We start from the raw sequence: 18,589 nt of genomic DNA, 5'->3' as shown, positions 1-18,589 counted from the left end.
GTGTTTGGTTCATTAGTCTGATATGGTTTTGATCCCAGCTCCCAGAGGTGAAAAGGCACTGTACCATCCATTCTCCTGGAAACTGATTGTCTGACATTATGGTGAATGTGTCTGTTAGAACTCAAAAGTCACTGATTTGTTAAAACTAAATTCCAATGGTCAAATATGCTGTTTAAAACGTGACAACAGATTCAAACCTTTATAAAATCTGGATCAAACAGTACAGTTTTTGATTATAATTACCCTTATATATGTTGAACAAAACAGAGATCCTTCTGACTTTCAGTGGCCAAGCTTGAATCATTCTGCAAGCTTTGAAGTAGTTGATCCATTATTGAAACAGTGGGCTGATATACATGTGAACTGCATTGTTAGCTTTAGCCGAACTGACACTGAACATCTGTTCAGTATAAAGTGATCAGTCAGGGCTTATTCACTGGATAATTAGAGCTATGCTTCCTGATTTTCTTGCTCTTGGTGAAGCTTCAGGTTGTGAGAAAACAGCAGAAACTGTCATCCTCTATCAGCCATGCGCTTTGATATTGTTCATAGCCACCAGGGCAAGTTTTGCAGTTCATCAGCATACAACTAAAGAAAGAATATTAGAAGTATTAAAAGTCATCAGTATCAAAACTCTGTGATACAAGAAACTGATTGTGACAGTAATTTAGTTAAGCAGCATTAATCAAGGAAGGATGCATCAAGAGTAAACACTAGTGAAAGCTAGAATTAGATCTATTTTTTTTATTTCTGAGGAGAAAAAGATGCACAACTGAGGTACAATATAACAAGTTGTACAAGGAACATTAATTTCCCCTAAGAATCAGCTTTTAATTGAATTTTTTTCTCCCTCAACTGTGCTTGTTTTATCCTTCTTCTCATCGATCATTAAAATGCCTTGATTCACCTTAAGTAATGGCCCCTGCATTCTCCTCAGGTGTAAATACAAATCCTGTTGAGTGGTCCAGGTGACATCAGACATGCTTAACGTGGGGTCAAAGAGAATTTGTGAGATTTTTTATCACAGAAAGAAATGTCAAATTTCAATGTGATTGTGGAGATTGAGGCAAGATAGACATGCCTTGTGTAGAACACTGGGAATTGGACAAGAGTAGAGAACATGAATGCTTACGGTCCGCCTCAGCTCAGTACTAGTACACCTGCCTCTGAGTTAGAAGATTGTGGGTTGTGAGCCTCACTCCAATGATGGGCTGGATTTTCCTGGGTCCCACCCGCACGGTGAGGGGGACCCGGGAGACGGTGGGAAATCCGGAAGTTCGGGTTTCCCGGCACGCCACAGCCTGTGTGCGACGTCAGGGGCGGGTTTCCCCGCCCGGAAGCCAGCCTGGTTGACAGGCTGGCTTCCAGTCGTGCGGGGAACGTGGAGAAGGAGGCCGCAGGACCAGATAAGTGCTGGGCCCAGGATGGTGGGGTGGGGTGGTGGGGGTGGACTAAGCCTGAGGGGGTCTAATCCCCGGAATGGAGGGACCGATCCCCCGGGAGGGTCCGATCCCTCCGAGGGTGGGGGAGGGTGGGTCTGATCCCTGACCCCGGGGCTGAGTCGCGATCCCGGGGGAGGGTTCGAACTCCGACCCCAGGGCGGGGCAGGCTGATGGTGGGGGAGCTTGGGGGGCCGGGAGGAAGCACTTGTGCTCCTCCTGGCCCACGAGGATTGGCTCCCTGAGGCTGAGGCCGCCTCATTGCAGCCACCAGGAATCACGAGCCCCGGGATTGCCGGTCGCCTGCAGTTAAACCTGCAAAGCAGTTTGAAGTAGTGGCTTCAGGCCTCATTATACTATTTAAATAGCCAACCCGCCTCTTGGCAGCAGGTTGGCAGCCCGCCACCCCGCCCCCCCCCCCCACCTGAATTAAAGGTGAAAGTGGGCGGATTGAGGCGGGTTGGGGTCGGAGATCACATTTTTTCAATTTTCACTTCCCACCACACCCCCAACCTCTGGAAATTCCGGCCATAATCTAAGCTGACACTTCAGTGCAGCATTGTTGGAGGCACCGTCTTTCAGATGAGGTGCCCTCTCTGTCCTCTCAGGTGGATGTAAATTATCCTGTGGTACTATTTGAAGAAGAGCAGGGCAGTTCTTCAGGTGTCCAGGCTAACATTTATCCTTCAACCAACATCACTAAACAGATTATCCGGTCATTTATCTCATTTCTCTTTGTGGTATCTTGCTGTGCGCAAGTAGGCTATGCATTTCCCAATTTTGTAACAGTGACTACACTTCGCTGGCTATGAAGTGCATTGGGGCATCACAAGCGTCTGAAAGGTGTTATAAAAATGCAAGTTCTTTATTTTCATTTTTTCCTCTCTATCTGACTGTAATTGGGGTAGAAGCCAAAGCAGATTGCGGTGATTTGATAGATTGTTTGACTTTGCAAGGATTTTCCGACCTCTCCCCAGTGCTGGCCCCGACCTCCAGGCCCTCCCCCAGTGTCTTTGCTGGGCGTTCAGCCATTCAGCGCGTTCAGCGCTGGGCTGAACGCCACAATAATGCTAATCAGCAGGCAGCACCAAATAACGGCGCCGCCTGCGATCTTTTTACGGGCGCGAGCAAATCTCGCCCCGTGGTGGCACCGCCCGTTTTCGGGTCTTATCGAATTTCTAGGCCCTTATTACAATTTAAAAAAAAATAAACCTGGATACATTTTGATAAGAAGGATTTAGAATTCTGTGAGAGACAGATTGAGATTACACGCAGTGATCAGACAGACAAACAAAAATAAGGGCACAAATAGGCCATCAGGCCCATCAGGCCCACCGCATCCAGTCAACAGTGCCACCTCGCATGGCTCACCCACCCTCTACCACTGCTATCTCTTGGAAAAGGCAGAAGAGCAGAGAGGAAAATCTGCAATCAATTCAGGAAAAACACTGGGAAGTTCCTCTCCAACTCCCTAAGACAATCAAGACAGCTTGAGGAGACCACTGTTGCCCATGACTTTTCACAGTCTGTTGCCTTCTCTCAGGAACTTATCAGGTTCCCTTTTAAAGACTGTAGTGACTCTGTATTTACGACATGTCCTGCTCCAGAGGGCAATGATCCTCTGAGAAAAGAAATAGTTCCTGGCATGCAACCTAACTTTTTCCTACAGATTTTATAGGCACAATCTTTAGTCCTAGGATGCCTATTCATTTTAAATAACCTTTTCAACCAGACTGTGTCCAGTCCCTTTATCATTTTAAAAACTTCAGTGATATCCCCTTTAAGCATTTCTCCAAGGTAAATAAAGCTAACTCTTGGGGCTGGATTTTCATTGAGCCATGGAGGTGGGCTTGGAGGTGTGCGGGGGGTTAAAATCGCAAAAACTGGCAGGCGGGACGCCCCCCCCCGCCTGGTTCCCGACTCCGAGCAATTTTAATTCAGTCGTGTCTGATGGTCCTGACTCTGTCACGCATCCAACAGGCGGGACTGGTCATTAAGGCCCTTAACAACCACTAAACCTCTATAATCCTATTTTGAAAGGCCCTTGTGAATTTAGCCCTTTTCCCACATGAAACACGCCTGGTGGGAAACATGAATGTGAAACCTGGTGGGAGCACTATTGGATTGCTGACTATCAACTGCAGGCCAACCATTAAAGAGGAGGTTTGATCAGCCATGATTTGCAGGTGGCAGGACTTAGTGGTCTCAGGTCTGGGGCAACTTTTAGAAGGCTTAACCACACCTGTGGAAGGTTGGAGCCTCACACCCATCTCCAGTGTGACCTCCTGGGAAACCCCTCTCGCCACCTTCACTCAGCGCTTCCTCAACGGAGGCATATACCAGAAGCATGGGAGCCATTTATTTCCTTCCCATCTGGGCATTAGAGGAGCTCGAGCACCAATCACAGCAGCAGCAGAACCAGGAACCACAGCAGCACCAGCAACAGCCTGCAGCAGCAGGAGCGCCAGGCTGCTGCTCACCCACCTGAAGCTGCACAGGCCAGAAGGGGCCAGCACCTGGAAGTGGCTGGAGAGCAACTTGCTGCACATCAGGGGGGCCATGGGGACCCGTATCTGCAATGGCAGTCCTACTCAGAAGGACTTCCATGAAGATCTGGTTTCTCTGTTCAATAGATGCCCATCGCTCCTCAAGAGATGTCATTCAATTCTGAACAATGACCATGTTTTCCATACCCTGGCGACTAAGCTCCTCCATGGCCATAGCCATCCTCTCCTCTACGGTAGCCAGCCTTACCATGGAGGTAGCAATCCTTTCCACGGAGGTAGCCATTCTTTCCGTGGTGATGCGTTCATGCGCCAATGACTCCACAAAAGCTCTGCTCATGTTCGCTATGGACTCCTCCATTCACTCCACACTCGCAGCGACCCTAGAGACAAAACCTGCCAGAGACTCCTGCATCTGTGCCTGGAGTTCCATCACCTCTGATCTTATGGATGGACCCAGAGGCAGGGGGTCGACATGCTGCTGAGCCGAGCTGGCAGAGTCCTGCGCCCTCTGACTAGGACTCTCCATTGCTGTCCCTGTCTCCACAATCTGCTGATGCTCACTTGTGAGCTGTGATACACTAGGTGACATCACTACGCTATGTCCTGAAAGTCTCACCGAGGTGTGAGTGTCTGCGTTGGTGCTGGGTGCGCCGAATTCTGCTGACGCTGCACCCACAGAGATTGCAGCTTCCTCTGAGGAGTCTGGCTGCTCAGCCTCTTCTTCCTGGCTAGGGGGGACGGATGCTTGTGATGGTCCTGTGGGGGAGTAAAGGAAAGAGTCAGAGATGTGATGCCAAGGCTACATGCACATAGCTTTTTGCAGATGCTCATAAGTGCATCTGTTACAGCTTCACAATCATTATTAGTGACTCATGCAATGTCAAAGAGAGAGATGGGAAACTTTTCTATCACCAGCTTGCTGTGTTACACCCGTCTGTCCGTCCCCCACACGCGAATCATCATCTATTCCCATAATTTCCAGGACAGCCTCCTCCCAGGGGGTCAGGGGGGCTATTGAGGCTGTCCCTCCTCCTGTCCTGGCTCGCTCTCTTTTGTTGTGAGCTCTCTTTTCCTGCAATGAGGGAGACAAGTGGAGGTTAAGTGAGAATGAAGGAGTGAGTGTAGAGTTTGCATAGCATAGATACTTAGAAGGAGACAAAGATGGAGTGAGGTTGCAAGACCAAGGGCCCTCCCTGTGTGTTGTCAGTTGTGTTCAAAGCATCAGAGTGATAGGGAGTGTGAGGGCTGCATGGTCGAATAGTTATGTGAATGTAAGCATAGAGAGAGAGGGAATGGGTAAGGGTGCATGGATGTCAGTGTCAAGTGAGATGTGGAGGAAGAGATTGCTAAAGCTGAGTGCTGGTGAGGAAAGGCAATGGGGATCAGATTGAGAGTGATGGGAAATTCATACTCACTTTTCCAGTGCGCTGTACGTCATGAAATCTTTTCCTGCACTGTATCCAGGTTCTGCGGGTGACTCCCAAGGAGTTGACCTCCTGAGCCACCTGCATCCACACTGCCTTGGTCTGAGTGGGAGGCCTCTTCCTCCCTGATGAAGGGAAGAACACCTCCCTGTTGGCCCTAGCCCCATCCACTAATGCCTGCAAAGCCACCTCGTCAAAGCGAGGAGCTGATCTGGCCCTCCCGCTTCTCATATTTGCTGCAGCTCCCTCACACTGCACAGTCAAGAAGCTTGGCAGTCTGCAGAAGAAGCACGGCTTGCTGTGGATCTTAAATGCAGCAGCAATGATGACGTCATCGGAGGGGACTTTCAGTCATGAAAAACCCATTTGCAAAGGCTTCCCACACATTGGAAATCAATTGGCCAATTGAGTTAAAATTACACCAATCTCCCACATCCATTTAGATTCGTGTGGGAAACACGAAATTCGGATAACACAACACCATCCCGCACCTGAGTTAAAATCACCCCCTTGGACTCTATTCTCAAACCTAAAAGCTCCAAAATTAGATGTCATCCTGGTTGCCCTCCTTTGCACTCTCTCCAAAGCCTCAAAATCATTCAGCTAGTGTAGGGACCAGGACTGGACTCAAATGGGGTAAATTCCCTTATTGGACATGCCTGAAGAGAAATCGTGCCTACTCAGGGAGTACTGGTTGAGAAATTGCAGGCCCACAGCTCCAGCTGTTTTGTCTATACTGAGCAAGAAAATCAGATACTGCAGGCCCGAGTCCAGAGCTCAGTCCATCACACTACTAAATCTTAGGGTTATACGGATAAGTACAGATAAAGGTGGTCTTCTAGGACTAGTCAAAATGTTATACCAAGGAAACCAACTGGCCTAGGAAGTATAATGTAGGATGCAAGGGTTGATAGATACTCTGCAGCTTTGCTTCATTTACTTTTGGGAGGCAGGGAGCAACACAGCAGAACCTTTCTTCAGGAGTTGGGATGTGCTGAGTAGGGTCCATGATGATGGCCATAGTTGGGCCAAACAGAGATATTTACGGATGCCCCAACATGGCCCAACTCCTCCTATTTTGAAGTTCCAATCTGAATCAGAATTTAGACCAACTAATGACATTTATCTCTTGCTTTCCTCAATCCTTCGTCCAGCTTTTCTAGACATCAGACTTAAAATTCATGGCACTGATTTCTGCTTGATAGTGGATGCATCCATTACAAAGAAATATTTTCATAATTACATCCAGATGTAATGGCTGAAGTCCGATTCAGGGGACGAGAAGGCAAATGCTTCACCTGTATGTAGTGTGTGTGAAGTGCAGCTTGTCACACATCCTCGTTGTCTGCAACAATTAAAAGCTTCTAACTACAGGCACTTTGCCAGGGATATCAGTTACGCACAAAGCTATAATCGAGTCCTACATTTGGCCCACAATTTGCTGGACCATTGTGCGGGCTGGTCTCCATATTTTTTTTTTAATCAACAAAGGGAATCAAGCCAAGCAAGAAAAATGGAGGTGGACAAGGGAGAAGCAGCCTTACCCGGAGGCTAAAACAGACAGGGGTTTCGTTTCTGCTCACCATATGTTGTTTCTAGAAAAGTGCTTTGTAGTAAGGCAAAATAATGATTATCATTATCAAAGAAGTGGTGCTTTACAGCATCATAGAGCATTTCAGTTTCTGTACACATTGCAAAATGTGAAATGTGTATAAATTCTAGACATCAGTTTGGTGAAACATGTATAATGACACTGAATCCATCTAAAGAGGTACTGGCCTAGAAATTGAGTTTGCCTCCGCCAGGGCTGTAGCGCCCGAAATTTAGCGCCAGCGTTAATTGCCGCTGCGCCCGCCAAAAATTCAGCTGCGCCACGCCCAGACGGCTGCGGGCGCTAATGGAGGGTGTCAGCGCCTCGCAATGGCCGCTGAATGCAGGATTGCGGCGCTAATCCCCCGCTGCGGCACCCGATGCGGTGCGGCAGGCTGGGGTACTGCAGGCCTCCTCCTTCTGTTAAGGAGGAGCTGCCTGCAGCCGACCGCTGGCCGGTGGAATCGCACGAAAAGTGAGCCCGGCACCTCGGAGAAGTGCCGGGCTCGAGGCCCACACACATCTGTGCCGCGGGGGGGTGGTGGAGGAGTCCGGGGAGGGAGGTGCAGGCAGGTGGCCGCCGGGAAAGCGGCCGGCCGCCGCACCACCTTAATGCGCCGGCGCTAAGTCCAGCAAGAAACTTTTGAAAAATCGTTGGTTGTGGCTGCCATGGGCGAGGCGGCCGCAACTGAATTTCGGCGTCCGGCCGCGTTACCACGGCAACCGGGACGCTGCGCACACCGATGACGTCATCGGTGCCGGCGCAGCGCTACCGGCTAACGCCGATGGTAGGGCCCAAATCAATTTCCGAAGCGGCTATAATTCCGGCGCAAGGCCCTCTAGCGCCTCTAATTGGGCGCTAACCCCACTCAATTTCTAGGCCAGTACTGTTTCCACAAAAAAACCCCACAAAACATAATGTAAGTCAAATCAACGCACACCATTGTGTCACGTGCATGTGATGCGGGCAAGATGGAAATTACCCACCGACTCCCCCCAGTGTGAAACTGAGCCATACAGAGCAGAAAGATCCCAAGCTCAATCTCCACTCTGTGCTGTGCTGTGCTGTGCTGGCTGATCTCAGCTGGGGTAGGAGTAGAGGAGCGACAGTTGCCCTCTGTGTCCAGCTAGAGCTAGGAAGGGGAAAAGTATCAGCCAGCATTCCCTAGTTGGAAAGTGCTCATGTGGAGTCACCAGATGCTAAGAGGTTTAGGTTAAGCTATGATGCTTCCCCCCCCTCCACGGTACAATTGTTTTCCAACACGTGCTGTCGAAGCTTACTTTTGAAAAATAACCACAGATGGGTACAGAGGGCTGTGGAAAGGTACCGAAGAATGAGTCAGCACCTTCAGGAGAGGAGAGCAGAAATTTAAGGGAGATTTAAAAAACACAGGATGACCCACAGCTCTTCACCCTCGCCAAACAATAAGAAAGGTTTGCCAAAGACTTTTTGACAAAGACAGATCTGCTTTAATGGAGTCCACTTTCTCAGCCCAATATGTTTAAATTCAATGGTCTAAAAGTCAGTTTAGCAAATGCAATGTAACCATGGGCCTGAGAGAACTGGGGGAGAGGAAACATCGTTAATGTTTAGGCAGCTGGGGGTTTGAGCAAATGTTTATTTTCATTATTCTAGCAAAAGCCTAAGGAGATCAGATGAGTTTGAATCCTGGTTGGGATCAACTCTCCTCCGGCAACTGAAAGTTGACCTGAAAAGGGACTCAATGGGCCACATATTGCTGGAAGAATAACAGCGTGTTAACAACGCATGCTGTTATTAATGTGAAAATCAGCTTGCAAGTTCAGGGGATTAAGTGATTCGCTGTGCATTGTGAATCTCCAGAAATTGCTGGCCGATTTACACCGCTCTGTCATTTGCCTCGCACAAACAGCATCTCACCCTCAGCCTCCCCGTTATTTTTAAGAGCTTGCTGGATTTGCACATTAATTCCCCATTAAACTCGCCACAGAAAGTTAGGGTTTGTAATTGAAGTGGGGCTTTCGAGTTCTACTAGAATTAAAGGGTTAAGAATGGGAATTGAGTGAGCTAATAGGCCTTTGCAGTAGTAAGCTTTTTCTAAGTTGCTGAACTGGCAGTTGAGATAACTTAAGAATGACATGTTGATTTTGCAGTAGTGTTAGAATGATTGACGACTGCAAGCTGTGTGACTTGGAGACAATTGCAAATTGCCAGACGTTGAACCATAAGAGGCCTAGAGGATGTAAGTTCTGCTCTGGCAGGAAAGTAGAACAATGAGTTGGAAGTAAAAAGGCCTAGAGGGGCAGGAAAGCAGGACAATGAGTCAGAAGTACAATGTTGGTGAGACCCCACCTGGCATAAACAAAGGTCATAGTTGCAACAGCAGCTTGCGGTGATAACGGATATATACTTTTCCGGTAATAAAGGCGTTATCTTAATGTGATGTGGCATAGGCAACCAATCAGTGAATGTGCACACGGTGCGAAACCCAATCAAATTGTTAAGATGGATCGTGCACGAGGCTAATTATGTACCTATATATTTCGTATAAAAGACTGCTTAAAACTTTGTATCATCGGAGAGAAGCCTGGCTAGACAGATAGCAGGTTGTCTCCCCACCAGTGTGAATAAAGATTGCTTGCATCTGCGAACGCAGACCTGGTGTCGAGTGTTTATTTCAAATACCCCACTTCAATTGGCGTGGTCGGCAGGATCTCAAACGGATGGCAGACACCGGCAGATGGAAGCATGTCAACCGCGTGAGTACGTTTAAAATTACCACGCATAGTTAGGACAAAGTAGAAGTCTGCTACGTGTCGGCTGCCTGAGAGATCCGAATCTACAGGTCTGAGCGAGACTCCACGCAGTCTACGGATAACAACTCCAGGTAAAACAACTGTACTAATGTGTTATTTAGATTGAATCGGTACCATAACGTTGCGAAAGTCGATATAGGTTGCAAGTATCCGTCTCACTCAGAAGGAGTCTGGGAAAAAGAGAGATACCTCTGACAACAAATTGATGGTATAGGTTGCAAGTAACGGTCTCACTCTGCGGGAGTAAGTAAGAGACGTACCTCTGAGAACAAAGGTTGCAAGTAACGGTTTCACTCTGCGGGAGTAAGTAAGAGACGTACCTCTGACAACAAATGTTGCAAGTAACGGTCTCACTCTGCGGGAGTAAGTAAGAGACGTACCTCTGACAACAAAGGTTGCAAGTAATGGTCTCAATCTGCGGGAGTAAGTAAGAGACGTACTGCTGACAACAATTAGCCATGGGAAGTGAAAAACTCGAGTGGGGATCTCGTGGACAAGAATCAGAAACTAATTGAAAAAATGATTAAGCAAAATTGGAAACCCGACGACCCACCCGCCGATCGAAGGAAATGGTGAGAGTCGGAAAAGAGGCAAAAAGAGGAAAAAGCCCTTGTTTTAGTTACTTGCGCGTATTATGAATTGAGTAGACGTACTCGACGTTGGACTAAGGATGGGTGTGCACATGGATGACGGTAATGGCTACTGCCCCTCCGGCATCAAATGAGAAAAAGGGACAGGACGACGACAATGTAAATTGGGGAGACTTAGGTAGAAAGGCAGCCGATTACGACCGAGACCACGGGTGGGACGGACCACCCCCTTATGGGAAACAAATGCCAGCAGCCCCCATTAAGGTAGAGTTTATACCCGGTACTGCAGCTATACCCGCGGTAGGGAATAATCCAGTCGTCCCTGCAGGCGCTCCACAGATTAAAACGACATACATGTCATTCTCTCCGAGTGACAAATTAAAATGATTGCAAATACTACCAGATTTAAAATCCAGACAGAGCAATGGGGTGTTTTGGCAAAAAATGAGGGCGATGCGAATATGTCACAACTTTCACAATCACGATGTTGCAGGATTAGTCAGAGCAAAAATGAGCGAGAATATGTGAGGACAGCTGGCCCAAAATTTCAGGGACGGAATATGGTGCGATGACGTGGCACCCACAGTTGCCCAACAAGAGGCAAGTTACGACCTGTTCAGAGGCGAGGTTACACGAGTTATGGGAGTACTGTAGTACCCGTGAACTGGGGAATAATAATGGGGGTCACCTAAAATAAAGGAGAGTCCGCACACAACTATGGAGAATGAAAATGGACCAGTTTTCTGGCCCATTCAGGCATGGTACAACACGACAGGAACAACCTAGCCTTTCAAAAGATGTATAAAGAGGGACTGAGAGTCGTTCACCAAGCCATATTAAAAACCGGTCTGGTCTCAATGCAAACATATAATGACCTAGTACGGTGGGCAACCAAACTAGACAACCAACAGAAAACAAAGGTGGCCGCTGCGGAGGAACTAGAAACATTGGGGGCGGTAGAGAAACCCGAGGTCTGTTATAACTGTAGCAAACCCGGGCACTGACGCAATGCGTGTAGAGCCCCCAAGAAAGATAAAATAGAATCATTACGGTCCTAGACATAGCGAACGGATTCTGATGGATACCCCTGGTGTATGAGTCCCAGGATAAATTTGCCTTTACCGTAGGGGGCCGACAATATATCTTGACAAGAGTCCCACAGAGATTTCACAATAGTCCCAACATATTTCACTGGGTAATGAGCCAAGCATTAGAGGACTTGGATCTGACCCGATATAAAAGCACCCTGGTACAGTATGTAGATGACCTCTTGATCATGTCTGAAAGCCAGGAAGGACACATGGGAGCACTACTGTGCACCCTATAAATGCTGGAATGAGCTGGCTTCAAGGTAAACCCCAAGAAAGCTCAGGTAGGGCTCACCCAGGTGCGATACTTAGGACACGAAATAAGTCAAGGTTGTAAAACCTTACCCGGGATCGAAATATAGCCATAATAAGTGGCATGCCAAGACCACTTACAGCAAGGGGAGTACAAAAGATACTAGGGTTGTTTAATTATTGCCGGAACTTTACACCCCATTTCACGGCTATTGTGGAACCCATCCAGAAACTGGTGTGTTTGTTTCAGCTTCACCCACTTTTCTGTACAGAGAGCGAAAAGCTGTTTAACCATTTGAAGACTTGTCTTGAACAATGGACAAGAGTGAGCTGTTTTAAGTTTGTTAATTGTTTTGCAAAAGATAAGCTTCAGCCTGGAAGTTACAGTTGCCAATGTGCCTGGAGAAAAATGAATTTGAATGTTTACAAGGCATGGATCATTGTTTCTTTGTTAATGTGGCTGTGGCTTCTTCTTTTCTTTTTCAAGTGATAGTGGTTCGACAGCAAAATACTGCAGATGCTGGAAGTCCGAAATTACAACAGAAAATGCTGGAAAAACTCAGCAGGCCAGGCAACATCCGTGGAGAGAAATTAGAGTCAATGGCCTAGAAATTGAGTTTGCGCTGCGCCGGGGCTTAACGCCGGAAATTTAGCGCCGGTGCTAAGTCGCGCTGTGCGCGCCAAAAATTCAGTAGCGCCACGCCCAAACGGCTGCCGGCGCTACTGAAGGCTGTTTGCGCCTGAAAACTGGCGCTACGTGCCGCATTGCGGCGCTATTCCGGCGCTGCGGCGCCCGATGCGGTGCGGCAGGCTCGGGAAGTGCAGGCCTCCTCCTTCAGTTAAGGAGGAGCTGCCTGCACCCGCCCGCTGGCCGGTTAAATCGCCAGAAAAATGAGCCCGGCACCTCGGGGAAGTGCTGGGCTCGCAACCGAGAAGCATCTGTTCCGCGGGGGGGGGGGGGTGGGGGAGTCCGGGGAGGGAGGTGCGGGCAGGCGGCCGGCAGGAAAGCGGCCGGCCGCCGCTCCACCTTTATGCGCCGGCGCAAAGTCGTGTAAGACTCTGTTGCCAGAGTCTTAGTTGCGGCTGCCACGGGCGAGGCGGCCGCAACTGAATTTCGGCGCTGGGGCCCGTCACCACGGCAACCGGGACGCTGCGCACACCGATGACGTCATCGGTGCCGGCGCAGCGCTACCGGTGTAACGCCGATGTTGGGCCCTAGTCAATTTCAAAACCGGCTGTAAGTCCAGCGCAATGCCCTCTAGTGCCGCAAAATGGGCGCTAAGCCCACTCAATTTCTAGGCCAATGTTTCGGGTCTAACCCTTTTTCAAAACTGGAAAGGAAATGAAATAGATCAAAAGGCAGGGGTTGGAGACAACAAAAGAAGTGAAGAGACATTGGGCTAGAAATTCAGTGGGCTTTGTGCCCAGTTACTGCCCAAATAGGGTTTCTGCGCCAGTGTAAGAGGGTGCGCTGATATTCAGCGCTGCGGTAATGGCGGCGGTAGCCGGTAGCACTGCGCCGACACCGATGACGTCATCGGTGTGCACAGTGCCCCGGTTCCGCCCCGCTTCCGGCCCAAACCCCATATTTAGTTGCGGCCGCCTCTTCTGCAGCGGCTGCAAACAGCGATTGAAAAACGGGGCCGTACTGCTGCGCTACTGGGGCGCTTTAAGGTGGAGGTGCGGCCGGCCGCTTTTTCGGCGGCCGCCTGCCCGCACCTCCTTCCCCGGCCTCCTCCACCCCCACCCCCCCGCGGCATTGCCGGCTGCTTTCCGCGAGCCCGGCACTTCTCTGTGGTGCCGGGCTCATTTGCCGGCACAATCCAGCGGCGATCTCGCTGTTGCAGGCACCTCCCCCTTAAGAGAAGGAGGAGGCCTGCAGTACCGCAGCCTGCCGCACCGCATCGGGTGGCGCAGCGGGGCCTACAGCGCAGAAGTTCAGTTTCAGCGCCCCAAGCGGGGGCGGGCACACCCTGGAATAGCGCCCGGTTCCGACTTGGGGCGCAAAAGCCGAATATCTGACGGGCGCACCTGGCTCCGCGCGCAGCGCTAACTTTTGGGCGTTAGCCTGCTGGCGGGCCTTAACTGAATTTCTAGGCCATTAAGAGGTATTCAAAACCAGACGAGATGGTGATAGGACTAGTGGAGACAAAAGACGGCTCAGGTTAGGTGTGAAATGTACTGGCAGAATGAGAGACAGCTGCCATGTGGGAGAGAGAAAAAAAAGGAAAGGGGGGGAGGGAAAAATCAAAACAAAGGGGTGGATAAAGGATATAAGTAAAAATGTAATGGGGCCGAGGTTATGATCTGAAATTGTTGAACTCGATATTGAGTCTGGAAGGCTGCAAAGTGCCTAATTGGAAGATGAGATGCTGTTCCTTGAGTTTACGTTGAGCTTCCATGGAACAATACAAGAGGCCAAGGACGGTGAGGTCCGAGTGGGAATGGAGCGGTGAATTAAAATGACAGGCGACCGGAAGCTCGGGGTCCCCCTTACGGACTGAACGGAGGTGTTCCGCAAAGCGGTCACCCAATCTGCGTTTGGTCTCCCCAATGTAGAGGAGACCGCATCGTGAGCAGCGAATACAGTATACTAGATTGCAAGAAGTACAAGTAAATCGCTGTTTCGCCTGGAAGGGGTGTTTGGGGCCCTGGACAGTGGGAAGGGGGGAGGTATAGGGGCAGGTGTTACATCTCCTGCGCTTGCACGGGAAGGTGCCAGGCGAAGGGGAAGGGGTGCTGGGGGTGATAGAGGAGTGGACTAGGATGTCTAGGAGGGAGCGGTCCCTACGGAATGCTGAAAGGGGAGGGGAGGGGAAGATGCGTTTGGTGGTGGGATCACTTTGGAGGTAGCAGAAATGGCGGAGGATGATCCGTTGAATGTGGGGGCTGGTGGGGTGAAAGGTGAGGACAAGGGGAACCCTATCGTGGTTCCGGGAGGGAGGGGCAGGGGTGAGGGCAGAAGTGCGGGAGATAGAACGGACATGGTCGAGGGCCGTGTCAACCACGGTAGAGGGGAATCCTCAGTTGAGGAAAAAGGAAGACATGTCGGAAGCACTGATGTGGAAGGTGGCATCGTCGGAGCAGATGCGGCGGAGACGGAGAAACTGGGAGAATGGAATAGAGTCCTTACAGGAAGCGGGGTGGGAGGAAGTGTAGTCCAAGTAGCTGTGGGAGTCAGTGGGCTTGTAGTGAATGTTGGTCAATAACCTACCCCCAGAGATGGAGACGGAGAAGTCGAGGAAGGGAAGGGAAGAGTCAGAGATGGACCATGTGAAGGTGAGGGAAGGGTGGAAATTGGAGGCAAAGTGAATGGTTAGTTTAAGAAAGTGATCTGGATTGAATTGGAGTTATGAGGTTAATTAACCTATTTAAACCAGACTTTTATTGTGGCCACGGTGAAATTCTGGTTGGTGTAAATTTGTGTGGAAGTCACTAGTTCCGGATATGTGGCAAAAACACATCAACAATTTTTGGAAATTTTTGACTAATTGCAAGTATGGGGGACCAGAAAAAAAAAGGGAAATGCTATTGTGTGGAGTTGCTTCACAGAATGTTTAGGATATCTCTTTTAAAGGTACAAGACTTTGCAAAAGTAAAGATTTACTTGAAAGCTGTGAAGTTGTGTGACCAAACCTGACAGTGATTGATGTCTGTGTTTGTCTTCTTTTGAAATACAAAAGAAAGAAGTTAACTCTTTTCACAAGCAGCTGTAAACTCTGTTTTTAACTTCACAAGCAGACGTGGGTTTTGTAAACATTTTGGGCATTGTTAAATTTTTCAGTTTTAAATTTGAGTGGATTGACGAATTAACCCATTTGGCTCTTAGGAAAGCCGCAATGGATTGCCTGTTTTTCTTTTAAGTAGGGGGCCAAATGAGTGTTAATGGTGCAAGATTACCAGCTCCAGGGTGGGCAAACTCCTGTACGCATTGAGCGCTTTGATGCTCGTAGTGGATGGGATTGAACTATATCAGGAATCACCGCAGCTCGGAAACAGCACCAATGGAACCATAACCTCACTGGATACAGGGTTTTCTGTATCCAATTCAAAATCAAACTATAACATGTTATAATTGTGAGGGTAACGGAGCAGAGGGTGTATGAGGGGCAAAGGATTTGTTTAAAATCCTCAAATAAGACTACTCCGAACGGGACGATCCTAGTACTCCAGTTTGCACTGGGTGAGACTACAAATAACCTGAGATTGCGGAAGGCAAGAGGAATCATAGCTATCCCGTTAATTGATGGGACAAGTTACTGTTGGACGAATTTCTGGTCAAGTAATTACACAGGATATGTGTGTAAGCAGAAATTTCTCTCATGATGATCCTCAAATTAAAAATTGTTATGATAATATTCAATGTCCTAATCAGTCCAAAGAAGCCATTCAATTAAAGGCAAAAGAGAAACCAATGCCACCTGATGAGGGGAGTGAAAAGTGCCCCATCCCATTCCCTGCTCTTATTCACGGATTGGTGTTGGCTCCGAGTGAGTTGTCAAAGTTACATGATGTTGTATTAGATGCAAGGGAGGTTATTATCAATATGTCTGGTATCTAACAGTACTATGTGTATTAAACCTAAAAGGATGGTAAAAATCAGGAACAGGTCTATTCTGCCTTTAATGGATCAGAATCCGATGCATGTGAAGGCATCAACCGAGATAGAGGATTCGGGGAAATACGTGTCCATTCTTGGATATGGGTTACCTTGGATGAATGAAAATCTCACTGAGTTTGTGAAACGGATTGGAAAAGTGGGATATTTCGGAGTGTCCCACAGAATAATTAAAATTGCCCTTAATATCAGTGGGATAGTCTTACCCGAGCGATGTGATAAACACATGACGGGATTATGGAAGAATTTATTAAAGAAACAATTAAAAGGACCCCAAGGGTTGTTAAATAGGAATAAAAAGGGGGGTCCTAGAAATGGCAGGAGCTGGGTATGTGGTAGGGGTGGCAATGGTTAATACATTTGACATAGATAGTATAGACCAAGAAGTTCACAACTTAGCCCAACGCTTAAGGGTCCTTCTGCAAAAGGGAAATGATTTAACTTCCCAGTTGTCGGGAACAGGGGAAGAGATCGCCAGACAAATGCTGCAAGTCGAGGAAATCCTAGAGCCTCATGCCCAAACCATTAATAAGATAAGTGAACGACTGAATGATCTAACCTAAGAAACACATAAAGAACTCGTATGTGCAATGGTTACTAGGGAATATCCAACATAATATAAACCAGATGAAATAGGGTAAGTTACTCGATTGGATAAGTAATCATCAGTTGTCCAAATGGACACGCGATGGTATTTCCCTTTGCGATGTGCGGAATTGCATTACTAAAAAACTGAAACTGACAGGTATGGTTTTAGCTATTCCACAAATAGAGGTTTCGGAGGCCAAACCTCTGTGGGCAGCACAGAACATAGGCGAAGTACAAGGTCAATCCCGGGTAAAATTCCACGATACGCCCCTTATGCGGCAAAACAAAGTGACACATTCCAAGGGGTGCAAATTGAAGGTAGCACTCAATATTTGGATGTGGTAGTATGTGCACACCACATGGAGGGAGGGCAATGCACGACATGCGGGTTCACTCAGGTGGTTAATTACACGTTGGAGATTAGTCCCCTCAGTCATAGAGGAACCGAGGTAGCAGCCCGGGATAATGTGACATACTGTATATCTACTAACGAAAATAAGTACGATCATGGTGGTACTGAATGTGCGATCCCACAACCTAACTTCTGTTTTACGCCTAAAACTGTGGTCAAGCTAGGCAATCGATATCTATTCCCACAACAAGAGTCTCTAACCACCGCAGCGAGACTCTAACCATCTCCCCTTGACATTCAATGGCATTACCATCGCTGAACCCCCCACTATCAACATCCTGGGGGTTACCATTGATCAGAAACTGAACTGGACCAGCCATATAAATACTGTGGCTACAAGAGCAGGCCAGAGGCTGGGAATTCTGCGGCGAGTGTCTCACCTCCTGACTCCCCAAAGCCTTTCCACCATCTACAAGGCACAAGTCAGGAGTGTGATGGAATACTCTCCACTCTCCGGGATGAGTGCAGCTCCAACAACACTCAAGAAGCTCGACACCATTCAGGATAAAGCAGCCCGCTTGATTGGCACTCCATCCACCACCTTCAACATTCACTCCCTCCACCACTGGCGCACTGTGGCTGCAGTGTGTACCTTCTACAAGATGCACTGCAGCAACTCGCCAAAGCTCCTTCAACAGCAATTTCCAAAACCGCGACCTCTACCACTTAGAAGGACAAGGGCAGCAGACGCATGGGAACATCACCACCTACAAGTTCCCCTCCAAGCCACACACCATCCTAACTTGGACCTGTATCGCCGTTCCTTCACTGTCGCTGGGCCAAAATCCTGGAACTCCCTTCCTAACAGCATTGTGGGTGTACCTACACCATATGGACTGCAGCGGTTCAAGAAGGCGGCTCACCACCATCTTCTCAAGGGCAATTAGGGATGGGCACTAAATGCAGGCCTAGCCAGCCAGCACGCCCACATCCCATCAATGAATTAAAAAAAAACAAGAGGAACACGCCGAGAACATCACCTTAAACAACCCGAGCTGGGATGATGAAATGAAACAATATGAGATAGCGAGTTGGCAAGACATTCCACGTCTCGAAGAGCACTTGACTCAATTGAAAAAGGACACTGAGAAGAGCATACAACATTATCATGAGATCTTGGAAGATTCCATACTGCATTCAAAGGACATCGAAGAAACCCTGAAAGACACTCAATGGTGGGAACGTGTATGGGATTGGGGACTGAATGTTGATATAGATCCATGGATTCGTATAATCTCACATGTATTGGTAATCGTGCAACTTATATTGGTAATAATGTTGCTCA

Source organism: Somniosus microcephalus, chromosome 11 (assembly GCF_052327205.1).
Source record: "Somniosus microcephalus isolate GS21.2 chromosome 11, FLI_Smic_1.0, whole genome shotgun sequence".
NCBI lineage: Eukaryota > Metazoa > Chordata > Chondrichthyes > Squaliformes > Somniosidae > Somniosus > Somniosus microcephalus.
This window is presented reverse-complemented; position numbering follows the sequence as displayed.